Below are 7,988 nucleotides of genomic sequence, written 5' to 3'. Positions count from 1 at the left end.
TAAATGGTGACATACTGAACCTGGCTGCTCGTGTATTATCCTTTGGGAACAGATTAGATATTTTCGCCAAAAATTCTTCGGTAATCAACCCCTCAACGTTTCGGATCTCCGTAATGAGCATAGAACTTTCTGATAGTATCCACACCGAAGTTTTTCTTTGAAACACAAAGGCGCAATCCACAGCTAAAGCCGTGGATGTATTTGCCGATTTATTTCGCGAAGTGCTCAACCGTTCATAAAATCGGTCACGAAAAACATACAAAGCAGACGGAAAGAAATCTGGAAGATAAAGTGGCCCTTACACGTTCAATATTTTTGTCAATGCACAGTATTGACGATATTGTTACAATATTTCAATCCCATTTGAAATCCACATCGTCAATACTGCTTTTTCCATTACACGTACAATGCTCTAGTATTGCAAAAATATTGAACGTGTAAGGGCCACTTAAGACTCAAGCAACAATTATTTTTTTTCTAATTCGTATATTTGACACGGCTCATTACAGTAGCTTAACGGAGCCGTGGGTCTATTAAATAGTTACAATATGTAAAGGAAAATGAATAAAAACAAATATTGCATGTCCTTCGGGTCTCGTCCACGCAACTTTCTATTGCGCGGGGAGACCTTTCGTGGCGGAGAAACATTCGTCTTCTCCTATAGCACTTACGGGTCACCTTCCTCGCTGATGGCGCTAGCAGTTGATTCTGAAGCATTGTATGCTATCTTTACAGTTGTTATTATGGCCTGAACAACTGCCATAAAATTAGCAACCGTTTGTGGTTCAGGTTATGGTATTGAAGAGTGTGTTTCAAATTGGTTTGCCGAAGATGTGTGGGCAATTGATTGTGACGCTTGCAGTATATGCCCGTAGGAGTCTGTCCTTCGTGGGTGCAAAGCGTACTTTGTTTAACGTGAGTTTTGTTATATTTGAATTGAATTGTCAAGTGGGAGGGAATAGGTCTTTCGCGCCGCATCCTCACCTCAAGAACCTGGGAAGAAGTTTCTCCAAGTATCAGTCTTACCTCTATACAGTCATTTTCTATATACACGGGGATCTTCATTTTAACGCGACATCAGTGTTCCACTCCACGAAGACTAGGTCGAGTAGAACAATATCGTATGTCAACAACTGCGGTGTTAGGTCGAAGCAGCGTCTTTTCATAAAAAAATTCCGTTCTTCTAGACACAAAGTATACTAGCTGTCGTACACTTTGCTCGTTTGTTGCTCTAACCTGGCAGAAGTAGAATGCAGATCGAACGGTTTCTTTTGGTCTTCAAGTAATGCACACACGATAAACTGTAACTGTTTTTGTGTTTCGTCTTACGATGGCTTTGGTTGTTGGAAATCAATTATGTGAGAATTTTGTTAATAGCTCCATTACGTTTTCATTTTCCCTTCAACACCACTTTGTTGCCAGGAATGTTGAATATGACGTGATTTTTTAACTCAAACATGGTTGAACAATCAAATCTATTCGATGTTAGCTGTTCGGACCAAGTTACGCCGTCTACCAAAATGATCGCACTGGCTAAAAGCGAGACGGTGGTGTTCTTATCGCCGTATCCAACCGGCTATCGTCGAGTCGAAAAATAGATAACAGCTACAATATTGAGCAATTGTGGGTAGATTTTTCTTCCTCTATTCAAGCGCAAAACGACTAACGATCGAAAGCAGCAGTAGTCTGACGTTATGCAAGTCGACGAAACCCATTCAAAAAGCAGGACTACTAACGCCAGCAACAGTTATAAATCGCACAACAATTTTCTTTATTACAGAAATGTATTGAAAACTCAATCTAATCTTAAACGGAGTATCTTTCTGGCACATGAATCTGAAAGCACACTTCGTGGAATTTCCTTTTTTCAAGTGTCTTTATAATAGTTTCGACTTCCTCAATTTAAATTGGATGTGGTCTTCGTGAAAGTCTCTATGATGTGCTGAACATAAGTAACATTAGTTTCTCTGATGAAGATATTCTTACTGCCATTGGAGATATGAAGTTATCACCATTTACGGTAGTCGTGGCGAAAGTAGTGAAGCAACTGTTAGATGGTTTGTAATTACCGCCGGTGCTACCCCTGAGCGAAAAGGTCCGTAAATGTGGCGCACTTTGTTTAGGCCGGATACAGCCGAACGCCCGTATTCAAGATCCTGGCGTTCCTGGAGAAAGGTGACAGCATCGAACGCAAGCCGGCTTCAGGCCGACCGTCAGACGGATCGGCGTGATCAGAAGGTACAACAAAAACTGAAGTGGAAGACGGTGGGCAAGGTAGCGAAATCCTTCCGCGCCTTGGGTCGGTGCGGCCGGTCAGACCATCAAAAGGTATTTGGTCAACATGAATATGGTCACGAGGAAGCAAATGTTGAGACTGGCCGTAACGGAAGCCCTGGCGGCTGTCATCCCGTGCGAAGTGCAACGTGGTTGTAATCATGGACGACGATACTTGATGCTCGACGGCAATGATTGGCAGGGGACTGGTTATTTTTTTAAATTTCGATTATAGAGGTTTTAACCTAAAGGCCATTCGCCTCTTCGGGTTAGAAAAATCTCTTAAGAAAAATCAAACCCTATGTGCGGGGTTGGGATTCGAACCCAGGTGAGCTGTGTACAAGGCAATCGATTTAGCAACTACGCTATGTCCGTCCCCAGGGAGAAGGTGAACAGCGCCGTAAAGCACATCTCCCACGTGAAGTTCCCAAAGAAGGTACTCTTGTGACTGACATTCCGTGAGAAGGGGATGCGGCGAACGTGTAAACTTGGAAGTATGAAATAAATTTGGTTATGAGTCGAAACACCTGAGTGTTCGACTAATGATGATGATGATTCAATAAGAAATTGACGAGAATAATTTATGACGAATAACTAAGCCAATCAGAATCTGCCTGCAATAGATTATGTTATGTGCTTTAAAATAGCTGCACAAACGACATTCCGTTGAATTGTTTATCGTTAAGACAACCAACTTTCGCACCTCACAGATTAACGACAAACCCATTGTTTCAGTTTCAACGCGAATTACAGCATTCCGAAAATATCGGCAGTGCATTCTGCTGGTTCATGAGACGGTTAGTATAATAACCACCAACACTTGTAAATCAGTGAAATGGAAGTGTTAAACAGCAACAGATGAGAAAAAGCAGGCTAGGAGCCGAATGCTTACAGCGGCTACACGCCAGAACAAGTTAGGATATGGCAAGCTGGTAAAAAACATCGTCGTCATAAAAAACGTGGGTACGACGAAAATTGAGCACGAAAGCTATTACAACACGTTCAACGACATTAACAAGAAAAGGATCCCGGCTACCAGATAGAGATGAAAGGTTCACTTTGATTAGTGTTAAACGAACAAACAATTAGAGAAGGCTCAAACAGAATAACTATTGAATATGATAGACGATGTGCGAAGGTTTATTCGAGAGCTGAAAAATGGCAATGTCGACGGGAGAGATGAAATCCTGGCCGAACTTTCAAAAGATGGGAGTGGCCGGCTATATGAAACAATCCAGTGTATGATCAGGATGATCTGGGTGGAAGAAGAATTTACTTTGGATTAGTTGCGCGAATCTACAAAAAGGGTCATAAACACGAGTGTAAAAACTGTTCACTGTCACTCGATAGCTACATGCTTTGTTGGTGAATGCGAAAACGAGTTTCGAGGATGATGATAACTGAAAGACCAGATCTTTACCCCGCGACAATGCTGGATAAATTTCGGGGATAGAAACTGGTGTACTCATTTGTTTTGGATTTTGAGGCAGCGGTTCACTGAAACGAAAAAAAATTGCGGTTTATAAGGCTTGAATGTGGCTTTCCGACAAGACTGATTTAACCTACGCATTACGCTGGATAGGTCATACTCAAGCATCGAAATTGCCGGAGAATCATTTGACTCGTTTGTGGTATACTTTCTAACTTATGGTTCAACATAACGCTCAAAGATGCTTTACGAAGATTTGTTGTGTTAATAAACGGAACTATCATCACGAGATTCGACATACTTCTCGGCTTCATGGACGACTTCAACATGCGAGTCGATCGCAGATCAGTGGAAGAGGCGTTAGTCCCTTGTAGGACACTAACTCATAGACATAAAACATAAAGTAAACTCTAACAAGGCCGAACTACATGGCAGCTGAAAGAGAGCAAATCCGTCTGAATAATGTTGGTTCCGGTCCGTACGAGATTGTCGACCAGTTCATATATCTTGAAACACCAATAACATGTGGTTAGGAGGTTAGCTGCAAGGTGAAAGGGTGTGTTACGACTGCTAGAAGGACTTTCTACGGTTTGTCCCGTGACCTCCGGACACCTACAAAACTTGTTCTACACAATTCACGTCTCGTTCCTCTGTGGTAGAGGTGGTTTTTAACAAGGAAATTAAAGAAACAACACATTAATTATACTCCTAAATTAAAATAAAATTTTAATTCTCTTCTTCCTAAACAAACATATACAAGAGTTGCTTCCGCTTTTTCCATGGGACTCGGTTAACGATAATATTCGGATCACGTCTGCAGCTGATCGTGGTCACCCGACAACCGAGATTTATTTTCCGTTGTCACGATAAAAATGAGGACGCACTCGGTGGGAATACAATGATTTCAAAATCTACTTGTGCGACCTGTGCTGGTAAGTGTTTGGAATTCGTTAACAACCCGAATAAAGTACGATTTATATTTATCTGTTAGTATTCTGCAACCGGTATCGTACGCATTTGATTTCTTTCGTCTTTTCTAGGTAGCTGTTCGTTCCAGTAGCACACGCATCTCTGGGAAATAAACTCTGGAGAAAGGGTTTCCGTAGAAATGTCATTCAACCACGCATTCTACTTTCTAAGCTATAAATAAGTGGAGATTCTTCGTAAATGATTAATTACTGTCTGAATTGCAACACACAGAACTGCAAATATTAATCGCTCATCACGAATAACGAGTTATAACGGTGACAGATTAAGCAAAGCAGCATTGGCCTACTTTCCCAAGAATTTAGCCGTTTGACAAATTTCAACAAGGGGCAGACCTTTTCGGGGAATAATCAGCAGATGTTTCGCGCAGCATGACACCCATAGAAGGCTTTCGCATCACCGTTGGTGGCCACACGAAATAACCGATAGGTGAGCTCACAGCAGCAGCAGGCTCATCAATATTAATCGGTAGATTGGGTTCTGAGATTGTTCATTCTTTCCCCGTCTCAACTGGAGCTAGACCTTTGCAGCAACCTAATTTCGTGTTTAGTTCGGCAAGTACGTGAGAACTAGCAAGATTTGAAAAAAGCGAAACTTTATCTAATAATCGAACCCATCACAGCCACCTTGATTCCCGTGATTGTGGTTGCCAGAGCAACCGTGCCACGGGTAAACAGCGAAGCAACCTTGGCACCATTGGTGGTACAACATATTAATTGACTGCTTGTGCTGGTATGGGACGTCGATTTTCAATGGTAATTTGTTTTACTCAACTCCGTCAGCCGGTTAATCTCTACGAAAGCAGCTTTATTGCTACTGTTACAGTGTTTGCCTTCGTTTATAGCTGAACCACCAACTGGACAGACATAAAAGTTTCGAGTTCAGTTTTCGTACGTCACGCTCGGTAGATTAACGTGTTGTCTAAAATAAGTTTTGATCGTACTATTATCATCAGTTCGTATTGTTGAGGGAACGGCAAGTGTTTGGTCTTTCTAGTCTGTGATCGAATCTCCCGTGTATAGTTTATCTCAATCAATGTGTTCGATAAACTGCAGCCACACGCTGGCCGATAAGCTGAGATTGTGTATCAGCATGGTGCGAAATCGTCTGACTGCCAGCTAAAAGTTCAACATTCTCCGCTGTGTGATGTCTTGCCAACATGTCAATCATTGCGCGTATGCAAATATCCTCCCCTTGCTTAGTCTATCGTGTCTCTGGAGACAAGTGATAGACGGTTTCGTCAGTTCGCAGCATGTTAATGCAATGCCTACGCGTATTGCTTTTTGACTATCTTGTGAGTGGGAATTGGGAAGAAATTGAGGAATAAGACAACGAAAATGTTTGATCCGTTAGTAGGTGACCTGTGTGATTGGCGAATTTGGTGACACATAAAAATGACCTACTGAAGGTTTTACAGTTTTAGCTGTTTTATTGGTTTTGCGTCCGTTGAAGTAGAAAAAAAAACTGAAGGGCTGATATATTGTTTTCCTGGATTTTTTCTTACCTCAACATTTCGAATAGGTTTACCAGAGCTAATGAAACGGAACTAGCCAACGGACAAAAATCAAAGATCTCCACCCAGCATTAGTATATGCTGTTACGTATTATTTGACTTCGTCTCATCAGAATCCGACATTAACTTAGTGACAGGACTAAGCTAACTCCAAAAAACGAAAACAATTTGTGTTTCTGAGCAAACCCCTAGTCCTGCTCGATTTTCCATAAGAAAAGGAGTCCTGATTAAGCTGATGAGAATTGATGGTTGTGCTCTTCACGCGCAAAGATGGTTCAAACAATTTTCTCCTTAACGAAGAAAAAATAGTTAGTGCATATTATTTGTATTTCTAGATGTCTTGCAGTATATGAGCATATTGCATAGCTGCTATTAATTAACATTATAAATCTAAAGTTTCATGAACTTTTACCATTCATAAAGAGTATATTTAGCCGTCAAATACTTTTAGCTTCAGGCATGCCTAATTCATTATCATTAAAGAGTTTCTGAATGGTCTAAAGTCGGTTCAGTTTCTCCGGTAAAAGGATAATGCATGAATATTTAACTATACATGTAGTATGCAGAAATAACTGAAGAAATAATTTTTAAATAAATTTAATACGAAACCGGTTTGATGTCCACATACTCAGATTCACTCAGAAGTACACTACACAAGTGCAGCGTCATTCCATCATAATGCCAAAACATGAGCCAAAAACAAACTCGTAAAAAAACTGACAAATGCATTAAATAGCAAAAACTACTCTACTTTAGTTCACATATCAAAGAGAGATAGCATTTTAGATATTATTTCATTTTATCTTTTGTTTATACTTTCTTAACAAAGCCCCATTGAGATCCGTTCGAAAAGGAATTTGATGACAAACCTTCCGCGTCATTTTCCTTTGTCATACATTGCGAATACGTATACAAAAAACACTGAACCTCATTTTCGATACACCTCAAAAATTGACAAGTGTTATTTACCTACCTATTTCGGCTAAATTTAGTCGACGAAATGCGCTAACAGATGCCGATTTCTCATGTAGGCGTGTGCTTGTAACGGATGAAACAATAATAATTTAGGCAGGCTATGATAAAGCTCCCAATAGCAAGAACACCAGAACCCTAGCAAGTGTCCCCAAAGTTCACAGAAAAAAAATCACAGCTTTCACTGCCCGATCGGCGGCTATCTACTAACACTTTTATTGCGCGCGCTTCACTCACCACACGAAACAATCACAACAAACACTCTTATCATGAGCGGTTCCCGAACGAGACTGCCGTCGTCCAAAGCGACAGGTGAGAATTTTATAGGCCTGCTTCGGTCACCCCGAATGGTGCGTGTTGTTGAAGAGCTCTCCCTATAAACGTATACAGTTACTCTCACTCTCCTTCTCTTGCTTTCGCTTGGCGCCAAACATCGCCCGGTATAGCAAGTAGGAGTTAGTGCATGAGCTTTTTCCTCTCGCCCTTTTGCCAGCGCACACGAGTAGCGTAAAAACGTGGCGCCGGATTTTGTATACTTTTGATTGATTCTGAATGGACCCGACGCGCATGGCTATTGGGAATTAATTTCTTTATTTTCAGTCAAATAAATTCACCATCATGTAACATGAGACTAGCGGAACTTTTGAACTACAATAAATTATCTACTAACTTGTTGATTCATAGTTCTCAGGGAAATGTTTTCCCGCCCCGGATCTTTGACTGAGTGGGTTGTGAAATGATAATTTCAGATTAGATCAACTGTCGGGATAGCGGCGGGATTTATTTGAACTGCAAATGCGAATGTTTGTTCGG

At 41.0% G+C, this 7,988-nt stretch overlaps 1 protein-coding gene across 3 annotated transcripts in view; it reads right to left on the bottom strand.

Annotated features, from left to right (window-relative positions):
- LOC131690997 (aminopeptidase N) overlaps window positions 1–7,459 on the bottom strand; it is a 15,685-nt gene extending 8,226 nt beyond the window's left edge. For 2 of the 3 annotated variants that reach the window (XM_058977137.1, XM_058977122.1), the window contains exon 1: window positions 7,177–7,459. The gene's annotated coding sequence lies outside the window, so the exon portion shown is untranslated. Of the gene's footprint in view, window positions 1–7,172 lie in introns of all 3 variants that reach the window. The other variant, XM_058977130.1, reaches the window with a different exon arrangement.
- Window positions 7,460–7,988: the final 529 nt, after the last annotated feature.

Source organism: Topomyia yanbarensis, chromosome 1 (genome assembly GCF_030247195.1).
Source record: "Topomyia yanbarensis strain Yona2022 chromosome 1, ASM3024719v1, whole genome shotgun sequence".
In the NCBI taxonomy this organism is placed as follows: domain Eukaryota; kingdom Metazoa; phylum Arthropoda; class Insecta; order Diptera; family Culicidae; genus Topomyia; species Topomyia yanbarensis.
Note: the sequence above shows the minus strand (reverse complement) of the source record. Positions and strands in the feature narration are given on the sequence as shown.